Source organism: Ceratotherium simum, chromosome 20 (genome assembly GCF_057802395.1).
Source record: "Ceratotherium simum simum isolate JZ-2026a chromosome 20, ASM5780239v1, whole genome shotgun sequence".
Taxonomy (NCBI): Eukaryota; Metazoa; Chordata; class Mammalia; order Perissodactyla; family Rhinocerotidae; genus Ceratotherium; species Ceratotherium simum.
In genome coordinates this window covers 14,558,154-14,572,110 of record NC_141919.1, presented here as the reverse complement: position 1 = coordinate 14,572,110, position 13,957 = coordinate 14,558,154, and the positions used below count along the sequence as shown (strand labels likewise).

Here is a 13,957-nt window from a genome sequence, read left to right as displayed (position 1 = left end):
CATCTTTGTATGAGTTCCTTGAGGGCCCATGGGCTCTCCTCACTGCCCACTTCTCCCACAGAGGAGATCTGGCTTGACTCCACATCTTCAGCTCCTGGCATTGCCTCTGGCTGAGGCCTTCTCACCTTGGGTGGTATATTACTCTGCTCAGGATGCCATAACAAAGTAACACAGGCTCTCTCTCTCAAACAACAGAAACTTATTTGCTCACAATTCTGGAAGCTGGAAGTCTGAGATCAAGGTGTCAGCAGGGTCCTCTCTGAGTCCTCTCTCCTTGGCTTGCAGATGGCCATCTTCTCCCTGTGTCTTCACATGGTCTTCACCTTTGTGTGTGTCTGTGTCCTAATCTCCTCTTCTTATAAAGACATCAGTTATATCATATTAGGGCCCCATTTGTAATGACCTCGTTTCAACTTAATTACCTCTTTAAAGACCCTATCTCCAAATACTAGGGGTTAGGAGTTCAACATATGAATTTTGGGGGGACACAACTCAGCACATAACAGGTGGGGTACTACAAAATGGCTCAAGTCCACTACTGTCCATGGGGTCACTGCATGCACAGGACACTTGTACCATGCTGCCTCACCATACAGTGATAGTGCTGGTCAGCTTCTCTCCAATGTTCTTTTCATTTACTCAGGCAGGATCAGGGGAGACCCACAAGGCCACTGCTTATGCAGACATGCAACTGGGAGTGAGATGCCAGGCTCCCTTGTGGAAGGTATTCTCAATCTTTACCCATGACTTTCTTGGAGCAGCCGTCACTTGGCTTTGGAGGGGCAGAAGGGGATTCACCCCAGTACTCCTAACCAGGTAATGGCTCTTGATAATTCCTCAGTCTCCTCCTCCCCAACTTCTGCTCATGTAGGCTGGGGTGATGCTGAGTTTAGCAAAGTGGGTCACCTTTTATGAGGCCTGGAGGGAAGCAACTAATCCAATTGTTGAGAGCTTCTTGCCATCTCTGTCTTGGGGGTACAGAGTACTTTGCACCATTGTGCCCTCAGTCTTGGACACAAAGTGTCTATTCAGTGAATAAAGGAAATTTTCTACTCAATTGATTTTTTTACAAAAATATAAGGGATAATCTAAATGCCTACTAATAGGAGAGAGATTAAATATAGCATGAAATTCATCATGTTATATTAATACAAAAAAATGTCTAAATGTATTGACATGGAATGGCATCTAAGATATATTTAATAAATCAAATTACAAGGTATGTTTAGAATGATATCATTTGTATAAGATTATATAAATTTATACATATTTTTAGGCATAGATAGGAATTTCTATTCCTTCTAGATAATATCTAAATATTAGATGATATCTAGAAGGAATAGAAATATACTATTAATAGTGGTTACCTATATGGAGTATGTATGAGGAGAAAGAGACTTTCACTTTTTATTCTGTACTTTTCTGTGTTGTTTCAATTTTTAAAACACAAGCATGTGCAACATTTTAAAATAAGGAGGTAATTTAAATATAAGATTCTATAAGTCCTAGTTTCTAGAAATCTTCACTCGGGCAAATTCATGCTAACATTAGAAAAAATTAAGTGCTTAGAAAGTAGTAGTTTCAGCTGTTTATCAGTAGCAATATTATGTTGTCACGTCCCACTGCCGTGTTATCAGGGCTTTTGATGTTTTTCCAAAATAGTGTAGGAAGCAGCAGGCATAGCAAAGCACACGAGCGGAAAAGTCAGCATCCCCGAAGAAAGGCGGAGAAGCCCAGCCTTCAGTGAGCCCGTCATGACAAAGGTGCTGCCATCCCCCCTGGCCGCATGTCTATCACATTTGTTCAGTCTGACAAGTCTTCTCTGAAGGTCTGTGCAAGCAGTGGGGATATTAAAATAAGTAAGACACAGCCCCTACCTGCTCTCCCGGCAACTGCTGAGTCATCCTTTGCAGCAGGGTGTTTAAACGGATCTAATTCTTGTTTTGTGGTCCGTTTTTTAGTATCGGCACTCTATGTTTTTATAGTTTCTCTCTCCAATAGCCTATTCTTTTCACTTTGGTTCCTTTAACTGTTTTTTTTTCTTTCTCCTGTCTATTTTCTTAGATTTGCTGCTTTTTGTTTCTCAGTTTTTGTTTTTTTTTTTAAATTTTCTTCTGCTTCTGAAAATTTCACTATTTTACTTATGTTCTTCTTTTCCTTAAAAAAAAAAAACAAAACCCTTTGATTCCAAAAGTCTGACCCCAAAAGTCTACCTTTTTGAAGTTAACATTGTTTTTGAATAGCATCTCTTTAAGGCATCATTGTCTGTTTCTGGTTCCCAGATGCAACTGAGGCAAAGAAGGGAAACATTTCCATCCGGATGGGCCAAGTGTCAGCTCCTAAAGGGCCAGCTGGTACCGTGTCTCCCACAGTATCCCAGGGAGCTAGAGCACTTCCAGCAGCCAGAGCAAGTTGAATAAATATGTGATGGATGCCCCAGCATCCTGTGCCTTTGGTAACACCATTCCATTTTTTTTTTCTGTATTTCCTTCCAGGTGGGTCAATTGTTTCTTGCTTTCCTCTAGCATAAAGTTCCTTTGTCTTTTCATTCCCACACAGTCACTGACTGTGGTTTAAAACAGAGTTACCTCTCAGACCCCAGTGACCCCAAGAAGCAGAAAGAGGCTGTAGCAAGATACAGGCAGATTCCTGGAATCCACTCCTGCAATCAGCTCCATGATCTGTGGCTGATAGAGACAGACACAGAAATGGACACATGGGGAGGACTTGAACCTGAGTGTTCCAAACTGTGAGATTTCAAACAGATGATGAGTAAAGTGTTTGGCAAAAGTTGTATTATTTTATTTAATATTACTCTTATATTATAATATTTAATAGTACTCTTACTATTATTAGAAGATTTTTGGGCTAAACTAGGCCTCCCTTATTCGCTGTGAGTCTTCAAGGTGGTCATGGAACCCTCAGATTCAAAACCAAAGTATGGAGGCCAGTCACTAATCATGGAACCATTAGGAATTCCTATCACATCTACTGTCACATTCCTAAAGTAACTATTATTAGCTGGATTTTGTCCCCCCAAATTCATATGCTGAAATCCGAGCCTTCAGTCCCTCAGAATGTGAGTGTATTTAGAGATAAGATATTTAAACAAGTAATTAAGTTAAAATGAGGTCATTAGGGTAGGTGTTCATCTGATAAGACCGGTGTCCTTATAAGAAGAGGAGATTCAGACACAGACACACACATGTGAAGATAAAGGGAGAAGGCGGCCATCTCCACGCCAAGGAGAGAGGCCTCAGAAAAAACAAACCCTGCTGACACCTTGATCTTGGACTTCTAGCCTTCAGAATTGTGAAAAAATAAATTTCTGTTATTTATGCCACCTCATTGGTACTCTGTTATGGCAGCTCAAGCAAACACATACAGTATCTGATCTCCTTCACAGGCACATCCAGTTTCAAAGAGGAGAATCTTAGCTCTGGAAGGGGCATATCAGTCCTTCCATTCATCCCTTCTACTAGACAGCCCTTCTACTGCTGCCTGACAGATCTAGATGGAGAGAGAGAAGCCCAAGTTAGGCCCCTCGAGACTCAGAGAAAGAGGCGATCACCTTTACTTACACATGCCCCACCACATAGTATAATCACATTCTATGAAGCTAATTTACTAGACTTGATTAATTTCATACCCTCCTGAGGGATAGGTTCAGTAATCATACAGCTATGTTAACGTCACAGGGAGAACTGATTCACTTAGCTATTTCTTTTACATTGGTATGTCTTCGTTGTGTAAATGTAGACACAGCTATTGAGGGGAAAAATGTGCTGATGCTTTTAAATAATTGTTGTTCACAGAATTATAGCATTACATGGGATTCCAAGACTCTGTCTGGGACATTACTCACATTTTCTGGTTACCAGGTCCCTGCTGGTGAATAAAAATTAGTCCTGAGAAATAAAATTAACAGCTTAAGACCAGTCACATACCCATTAAGCTAGTTAAAAACAAGCCTTGAGCTGATAAACTGGCAAGTGCAGGAAAAATTTGGTGAGGGTTCTCAGGGGAAATCCAATTTCAGACTTACATCAAGGACATGACCTTTGATCACGCCTGAACTTAGTCTAATGCATGAAGAATACTTCCCCATGGCCAGCCCAGGGATGGGGCTTTACTCCACCTAAAGCTTTCTTTCTTCCAGTTATCAATACTGACCTTTCCATAGATCAATAAGCTCTAGCTCTCCTCTCATCTCCATTTTACCTGTCCTCCTAACCTACCTCTTGCACAGCTGTTCTCTTGAGGTCACACTATGTTGGTTTCACTCCTGTTTTTATTTTAGGAAGAACTATTTCTAGAACTTCCAATTTCATGAAGATTTCCTGGGTATTTCTGGGAGTTGGACATAGAAAAATGTAATTGCTAAGTGGTAAGATTTTTATCCCTCTTGTGGTTCTCTTGCTTCACGGGCAATGGTGGCTTTATGAATGGGCTTCCATGTTTGGACAACACTAAATCCCGCTTTTCAAGAGGCTACAGAAAGCCTATGTTCCTTACTGAATTTTTGGACTGGAAGAGACTTTGAAAGATCTCTGTCTTCACGCAAAACTACACCTAAACAATTCTGATTATCCACCTAGGGTTTCCAAACCAGTTTCCCACAAGCTTTGACATTCATAGCTTCTCTAGTAATCACTGTTTGTTTCCCAGGCTACTGTTTCAGGTAGGAGTTCAACAAATCTTTCAGTCCTAGAACCATATGGAAAATGTTAAACTAGTCTGGGAGAGGGTATATTACGAAGAGAATGCCTCAGACACACATTCTGCCCTCAGAGAGTTTAAAACTGAGGCAAATGAATAGGAAAAAACATACACAGGTTCACACAAAACAGCACAGGAGGGGTAAAACGCCATGAGAGGCAACCGTGGAATTTCAGAGACAGGAGTAGTTCCTCCAGCTGCAGGTGTAGAGTGGATTAACCTGGAAGTCTCCAGAAAAAGGCAGTATTTGGGATGGACCTTATGGTCAGGCTGGGGAGGGCGTGGTGATAGATTACATCTGAGCTCTCTTGTTCCCTCTCTCCCCACTTTGTCCCCAGCCCCCACGCCCACAATCAAGACTCATTCTGTTCTTCCACCCTATGAGTCAGAATTTTCTTGGAGCTTGTCATGGCCAGCATTTGGCCTGACCCTTGCTCTCAAACTGGGAGTTCTCCTTCCTTGCCCTCTAAGATTAGAGTCAGACAGCCACTGCCCACGAGGGAAGAGGATGCCTGGAGGAAAATGTCATCAGCCTCTTCACACCCCACCCCAATAGGACACTTCAGTAGATACAGAGGTTTACAGATGTGCACGCTTGCTAGCAAAGTAAATGTGGTCATAGAGACCAGGGGCCAGCACTGGTCCATGACCTAATGCTGACTAACCAGATGAGGATTTAGCTTTCTGCAAACGCTGCTGCCAAAGTTGGCTGTTTCTTGTTCAGATGAGAGAGCTTCATGCTTTCTTCACCTTGCTTATCTAAACTTATATCAAGTGCACCAAGGCTGCAGACTCTCAATCATGAGGAAGAAAATCATAAGCTATCAGAGGGCATTCCAATTCTTCTCCATGAGCTTCCCCAGTAGATTATCATCTCCCTCAACTTTCAAGCACTATACCTATCTTCCATGTCTGCAGTTCTGGAATTGCCTCCCTTCTTTCCATCCTAGGCACAGTTTCAGCCTCTATCATGTTTCAGGTGGACCACCACCTTCCACCCTCCTCCCCTCTCTCCCACACCATTGCCAGTTTATTGGCAAACACAACACTCAGCTCAAAAAACACTGATTTCTGACTGCCTACACATTTAATACATTTAATACAAACTTCTTTGTTTGACACTCAGGGCTGTCCATCATTTAGATTAATCTCCCCTCAGAGTCCCCAAATGCTCTGTCTTTCAGACAAAATGAGCTCCTAGTTTCTCAACTCTTGCTGATGGTTCTCCTGCCTCTATAGTTTGGTTTATATTCTCTTCTCGGAAATGCTCCTTCCTGCAGTTATTGAAGCTGCCTCATCCATGAATTCTGTGCTCTCTCCTCTATAGCAAAGGAGAAGGAGCAAGGCTCTTCCATCTTTGAGGGACCAGAGCCCTTGGGTTACACCTCTTATGGAATGGACTTCACTTTGCCCTTTACAAGGCATTTGTTTTACCCCCTCCTCTCCATTAAGCGAGGTAAGAGATTGTGTCTTAATTACCTTTGTATCACATGCAGTCCTTAGGGATAGCATCTTGTTAACAATAAATGCACAAGCTCAGAGAGTGGAGTTCAGTTTCATTTCCTCCAAATTTCAAAGTGTGGATAGGGAATTAGGAAATGCCACCTTACTCTTAAAATAGAAGAGTGGTAGATTTTTTTAAAGCCCTGATTAATTTAAGTGCATGGACCAGATTTTGCTAAGGGCTTCTCAAAGGCCCTGGGGTGAAATGAAATAGCACAAGATCAAGAGCTAGGCCACCTGGGTTCTGATCCCGGCTCAGCCCCTGACCATGTGATCTTGAGCCAATCCCTGACTCTAACGAGGGCTCATTTTCTTGCCTGTAAACAAAGTGAGTCAAAATGAATTCAAAGATTTATTTCAGCTTATATTACCTTAGCAGTTGAAACTCAGGGCGCAAGAACAATACAGAGAATCAAGCAACTATCAAAATAGCAGGCAAATGGCTTGACAGAGCCCTCAAATGACAATGGTGCTCAGCCCAGGGGCATCCATTCCTGCCTCTCCTACACCTCTTGCACACCTATCCACGATACCCCACAATTCCGGCCATTATTAATCCAGGAGCGTATCCAAACGTTCTTTGTCAACTCTGATGCAGACAGGATTCCAGGGACAGAATCTGTCCTTCACTCTTTTCCCTCTGGCCCTTCTCACCCCTCCCCCTTTTCTTCAACTATCCTATTAACTGGAACTATTAAGAAATTGAGAACTTTGGCCGGCCTGGTGGCATAGTGGTTAAGTGCAAGTGCTCCACTATGGCGGCCCGGGGGTTCGCAGGTTCGGATCCTGGGCATGCACGGATGCACTGCTTATCAAGCCATGCTGTGACGGCGTCCCATATAAAGTAGAGGAAGATGGGCACAGATGTTAGCCCAGGGCCAATCTTGCTCTGCAAAAAGAGGAGGATTGGCATCGGACGTTAGCTCAGGGCTGATCTTCCTCAGGAAAAAACAAAAAAGAAATTGAGAACTCATCCCAAATTCAAATACTTCTCTGGCAGGAATTTGGTTCATGTAAAGCCCCTGTCTGCAAACTCTTGGCATGTCAGACAAAGGGCGAGCAATTCCAAGCCAGCTAAGAAGAAAATATAGTTTTTATTTGCTGTAGGTGAACTCAAGCTTTCCCATAGTAACCTATATTCTGTACCTCAACCTATGCGCAAACCCCACACATTGTCTTCTAGCTGGCTGGAAAGTATCAAGTCCAACGATTAAGGAGTATTGTGATCCTTTAATAAGAGATAAATCCTTCCCTGAGTACAAAGCCATTCAAGAATGAAAAACCAAATGGAATGGAAATGGAAATTCACTAGGATGCACCAGAGAGCCCTAATCACTGGGAAAAAGTTAATTTGACTCTATGTTAATAGGAAGGAGAATCTGGCTCATTATCCTTAAGCCCCTATGAAGCTTTAGACCTCATTTAGGCCATAAAGGGTAACTTTGCATTACAAAGCTAAATCTCCTGGGGATGTTTAGGTGCTGCCGACTGTGAGTGACAACAGCCTTATCTTGTTTTTTATTTGTCTTTGAGTTGCAGAGCAAAGTCCAAGCCATTTTAAAGTACAGAGCTTTCTCCATCCTGAATATGTGTAATTTACTAATAGAGACATTTCCATAAAGGCAGATAAGAAGTTGCTCATCAATTAAGAGAAATGTCGTGGGCCATTTTTTTTCAATCACCAGGAAGTTTAATCTAATGATTCCAGATTTTACATTCTGTGAATATTATCAATTACGATTTTAAGAAAACTTTCATCAAATGAATGTTTTGAAATGGATTCATTCAGTGGCAGCTCCCATTTTTCTCTCTGGGAGGGGCTTGGGGCAGCCATCTGGTTGGAAGTGAGCCTGGAAGCTGTGCTCGCCTAACAATTTATAAAATCAATACCATGTCAAGAGTTCATATAAAAGAAGGTGGGTAATGTATAAAGATCATGTTCCTCTCCCTTAGATTACCACGACTAGACTCTGATCTCAGGCAGAATCATATTTTAAATCACCCCTTCTAGGTGGGAGTCTAGTTGTGTTTTTTGGTTTCCCATAGGAATTTAATAACCTATGTACTTCTTGGTTGAAATTGACCATGTGGTAATTTTTTTTTTTAGTTCCTCACGTAACTTAGTTTCTCGGGGAAACACTGATCTTCTATAAGTAGCGTATTCTGTCTCTTGATTTTGAAAAGTCAATAGAGAACAACATAAGCTCATTTTTGAAGATGACCTATTTATGCAGCTTAGAACTTAGGTAAGATTTAAAGGTTATAAGACTCATTAGCAAAAAGAGAAGTGTATGTTACAAGCTTCAACAACCAATGGCAATAATATAAAAAATAAAAATGCCACTGTACCAGGGCCACTCTGCTTGTCAAATAATTCAAATAGACACTGTAATACGCATCAGGCAAGAGTCCTAAACAGTCTCCAAACTGTCACTTCCTTTGATTTTCTATCTCTATTTTCATCATAGACATAAGGGAATAAAAAATGTTTACAGCTGTGCAGAGTCCCTAATTACCTGGTCACCAAGGGAGGGGTGGGGGACAGCATCAAGGACCACAAGTCTTTCCAGTATGAGTTGATACAGAATGAAATGCAGCTGCCAGCTGTCACTTGCGAGGGGCTGGGCAGAGCTCCGCATCCTCTCACCCCCCTCCCTTCTCCCCCTCCAACTTCCCAGCAGCAATAGACTAGTCTGTGAGAACAACACTCTCCATTGCAATCTGTCCTTCCAGCACCCGATCCTCCTAAAGCCACACCAGGACCCACCTACCTTCTGAGGCTGTGAGGAGGCTGGCTACCAGGAGGGCAAGAAAGATGCTCGGTTCCAGCTGCTCAGCATCTCCCTTCTGGAGCAGTTAACTGGAAATACAGAGTCGCCTCCATTTTCTGGTCACATGATCTCTGGCACGGCTAAATAAGGATGATCACCTGCCTCTCAGATCTCTCCGTGTACCGGCCACCACCGCTGCTGGGGTTGGGGGAAGGAGCTGGGGCTGTGCAGTTTCATTCGGGAATATAAAATACTTTTTCACCCAGGCTGTGGAGTCAGAAATGCCCCTTGATTTTTACGTCTACTCAGAAAAACTGCTGCCACTCCTGTTCCTGAGTGAGACTGGATGTGAATGGGCTCAAAGTACAGGTTGGAAGGAATTCAGTTCCCCTGAAACCTCTTTTTAAAGAAATCCTGTAGCTTCACAGCATACCCAGTAAGATGGCAATGTAATTATTTTCATTTCATGGACAATGGTTAAGATCATAATAAAATGACTACGGAAGCACAGCAGGATACAAAAAGAAGTCCAACTGGAGGCTCCAGAGAAAGTGAGGATGTTTGCCCAAGATTCACAAGCTTTGGCTATGGGGAGACAAAGGCCTGTAGCCATTAAGCTTGTGGACCCTGGAGTCAGAAGGCCTGAGTTTGAATCTAACTTTCTCTACTTATTAGTGAGTTTGGACCAGTTGGTAAACTGGTGCCTCAGACTGCCAATTCACAAATGGACAATCATAATAAAGTTACTTTAAAGTAAGATAATCTAAGTAGAGATCTTAGAGAGTCTGGATTAAAATGAACTTGCAACAGATGTTAGCTACTAATATTATTATTAATTCTAAAACTGCCAACAGAAATATTTTATGTAGTTAAGGCAAATGAAATATGAGTGAGAAGTTTACATAATACATTTATTTGTCATAATGCATTCATTTTATAGAAAAAAATATATTGTCAGACAAACAAAACAAAGACTTCTGATCATAATCAGGCAAAATGTCAATGCGGAAAGTAGCTATGGGTACCATTCTTGGAACTGGATCATGAGAAATCCCATGTTACATGATCGTTTTCTTTTTTTGGCAGGGTGGGGTGGGAGGGGCCTATGTTAGTACAGGGGGACACGGCAGTTTTAGGTAATCTCCAATTGACCTAACTCTAATAAAATGAGAAAGTGAATTATTCAGCGGAAGACCTGGCCATGGCAAGTCCTTAAGAAAGGTTAGCTCCTATTCTTAAAATGAAGGGCACTTCACGTCCTCTCCATGGCTCTTGGGTGTGGTGGGAGGGCAGTGGGGAAAGGAGACAAGAAGAAGAAGGAAATTTTTATATCTTTATTTAAACTAAAAGCCTAGCAAATTCTTCAGAATCATGAGCACTCATGAAATCATCTCTCATGTGCCCTCTATCTTTCAGCTACCAGGAGGCTAGGGTGGGGCCATCAGGAGGGTGTGACTTTGCAGGTCACTGAACTGGCCGAGATCTCACAAAAGCGTAAGTGCATTTCCCAAGGCCAAGATGAGCCAAAAATCGTCAGGGGAGAATAGATGGCTTCAGAGCTGGGTGTCTCCTGGGTGCCCAGGGTGAAGGCTGAAAATGAGGAGCTTGTCTTTGTGAAGTGCTGGCTCATTAGAAGGAGTTTCCTTCCTCAGGTGGAAAAGGGCAGCAGGTGGAGGATGCCGGAAGAGGAGCTATGTTGTAGAACAGACACTAACTCAATCTGCCTTTAGTATCTGTTTTAAAAGTCAGCAGTTGATATGGCAAGTACTTAAGTTACTGTCATCAGGCCACTCATAGATACCTTTAAAACATTTATTTAAGTAGCATTTCATTAAATGGGGAAATGTGGAGCATCCATTGTCACCAATGATATTGCTTTTTATCTGGCAGGATGTTCTCTCAGATTGTGCCAGGGCAAAAGAGCCCTAACTCAGAGTCTGCAAGGCATTTAAGGAAACATATTATTTTATTTATTGCACTGAAGCAGTTACAATTATTTTTAAAAAAATAAGAATTATTGCTTAAATGCCACAAGTAGCATCCTGATTATTATATAGACGAAAAGGACATGGGGGATGTCAAATTCTCCAGGGGAGTTCTGTTATTCTTTGAGTCTAATACTGTCAAATTATTACTTAAATAATTGAGGTTAAAAATAAATAAATAAGAAAGATCTTTGAAGATTATATATTGTCAACTGCTGCTTCAGTTGATGGTGTAAGAGATGACTAAAGCAGTAGAACAATTTCTCCTCTCTGGACTTTCAAACACATATCGGCAACAGATGGCCGAGACAAAAAAAAATTGAATAGGCACACCTGTTTTTCTCCATGAGGCTGAGTGAAGTGAGTAATAGCACTCTAAGGAAACTGAAAGCTCTAAGAACCTTGAAGGAATGGTGATGAACAGAAGTACAAGAACATTAAAAATAAGTAACTATGGTCTCAAATTTCACAAGAAGGAGAAAGATGGATTTTGCAACATTAGAAAGGATGAATATCCTTGTTATGAACTGCATGTTTGTGTCCCCACAAAAGTCATCTGTTGATTGAAACTCTACCCCCTTCCATGTGATGGTGTTAGGAGGTGGGGCCTTTGGGAAGTAATTAGGATTAGATGAGGTCATGAGAGTGGAGCCCTCATGAAGGGGATTATAAAAGAGACCCTGGAGAGCTCTCTCCCTCTTTCTGCCACGAGAGGATGCAATAAGAAGATAGAAGCCTAAAACCCAGAAGAGAGCCCTTGCAAGAACCCCACCATGCTGGCACCCTGATTTTGAACTTCCAGCCTCCAGAACTATGAGAAATAAACTTCCATTGTTTATAAGCCACTCAGTCTATGGTATTTTGTTATAGTAGCCCAAACTGACTAAGACACTCCCAAACTAAGTCTAGCACCTCTCCCTTGGAAAAGAAAGTGGCAAACACCAGGAATTATCACAGTTTCATTAAAAGCAAATTATGGTGGGCAAACTTCACTTTCTTTTCCATTCATTCAATCAGGCATATTTATGGGGTGTCTACTATGTGGCAGGTGCACTAGGGGTACAGTGATGAACAGGAAACCTCTGCTTTCCTGGAGGGTACATTCTCATAGGTGGAGACATACAAAACAAAATCAATTAAACAAATAAACAGAAAATCTTTTCAGATAGAAAAAAAAGTGGTAGGAGGAAAATAAAGCAGGGCAGTGGGATGGAGCAGGGTTCTCAACCTTGGCACTATTGATATTTGGGGCTGGATAATCCTTTGGTGTTGGGGCTCTCTTGTGCATTGTAGGATATGTAGCAGCATCTGTGGTCTCTATCTGTTAGATGATAGTCGCATCTGCCCCAATAGTGACAACCAAAAATGTCTCTGGATATTGCCAAATGTTCCCTGGGGGGAATCACCCCGGTTGAGAACCACTGGGCTAGAATAACCTGGGGGTATAGTTACTGCTACTCTAGACGGAGCAATTATAGAAGGTCTCTCTGGGGACCCACAATGAAAATAAGCCAGCCATGTCAAGAGAGTTCTAGACAGAGAGTACAGCTGGCACTAAATCACTAAATTGGAAATGAGTCTGGCATGCAAGACTGAGGGCTAATGGAGAGAGTGGTCTTAGTGATGAGAGATGTAAGCAGCAACGGGGACACATGGGACTTCATAGGCTATAGTAAAGAATTAGGATTTTATTCCAAAATAAATAAGAAGGCATTGGAGGGTTTTAAGAAGGTGGGTAATGATAGGACAATATTTACATTTGAAAGGCTCACTCAAGCCAGTGAATGAAGAAAGGATGGTAGGGCCAGGTTGACAGGATGGATGGATACAAGAGACTAGTTGAAGGATCCATGTGGGCTGACCTGGGCAGGGCTGCCACGTAAGGGTGGGTGGGTATGTGTATGCTGGAGTGATAGCTTACAGATAAGACATGGGGGCTCAGGAAGGTAATTATATTCAGCTAGATCATTATAATAAAGTTGAGAAGGAGGCCAATTCCAATATGGTTAGAAGAAAGAGCCAGGTCTAAGAAAGTCTCCAGTCCCCTTTTGAACTGGAATTGGAAGTTAGCAGTAGGGAAATGTGAACATCGTGGGGCCCCATGAGCTCGTAGTTCAGTTAAGGGGATGTTGGTGGAAGTAAACAGTGATTGGTGCCCAGCAGCAAAAGCAGGGACCTCTGAGGTTAAACAGAAAGAACATGAAACAAGAAGAAAGTCAGTGTAGCAATATTAATATCAGGAAAAAAAAAAGATGGAAGCAGAATTTAATAAAGTAGAAAACAAATAAACAATAGAAAAAAATAAAAATAAAAACCAAATTTAGTAATGAGAAGGGACTAATAAAATGAACCCATCTCTGCAAAGATTGAAAAAGGAAAAATGAAGACACAAATAAATAATATTAGGAATAAAAAAAGAATGATATAACTACAGACATAGCAGAGATTGAAAAAATAATAGAATATATGAACAATTTTATTCTAAAAATTTTGAAAACTTTAAAAATATTTTTTCTAGAAAAATATTAAATAGCAAAGTTGACTCAGGAAAAATCAGAAAACTTGAATAGATCAGTAATCATTAAGAATCAAACTACTAGTAAAAAAAAAAATCTATCCCCTCAAATAAGCAAGAGAAGCAGATGGTTTTACTAATGACTGTTACCGAACCCTCACGTATTAGATGAACCCCCCCTGGATTATACAAGTCATTCCAAAGAACAGAAAAAAGAAGGAAAGCTCCTTAGTTTGTTTTATGGTGCCAATATAACTTTGTTTCCCAAACAAGACAAGAGCCGTATGATGAAGGAAAATTATTGGCCAGGGTCATTTATGAAAATCTAAAAGACTTCACACATTGTAGGGAAACTAGATACTCTATAAAGTTTCCAACATTCACTCATATAAATGACTTTACTATCTTCCCTTCAATTAATATTTGACTTAAAATCACAACTTAACAAGTACAAATGCTGTTTA

General features: G+C 41.3%; 1 protein-coding gene and 1 long non-coding RNA gene across 14 annotated transcripts in view; one reads left to right on the top strand and one right to left on the bottom strand.

Moving 5' to 3' along the window:
• LOC147914366 (uncharacterized) overlaps positions 1 to 10,075 on the top strand; it is a 126,051-nt gene extending 115,976 nt beyond the window's left edge. Inside the window, exons 2-6 of the long non-coding RNA XR_015555379.1 lie at positions 644 to 816; positions 1,663 to 1,763; positions 2,283 to 4,387; positions 6,047 to 6,175; positions 8,956 to 10,075. This is a non-coding gene — a long non-coding RNA (uncharacterized LOC147914366). The remainder of the gene's footprint in view (positions 1 to 643; positions 817 to 1,662; positions 1,764 to 2,282; positions 4,388 to 6,046; positions 6,176 to 8,955) is intronic.
• PRUNE2 (prune homolog 2 with BCH domain) overlaps positions 1 to 13,957 on the bottom strand; it is a 346,173-nt gene that overhangs the window by 47,404 nt on the left and 284,812 nt on the right. The gene's annotated exons all lie outside the window — the stretch shown is intronic.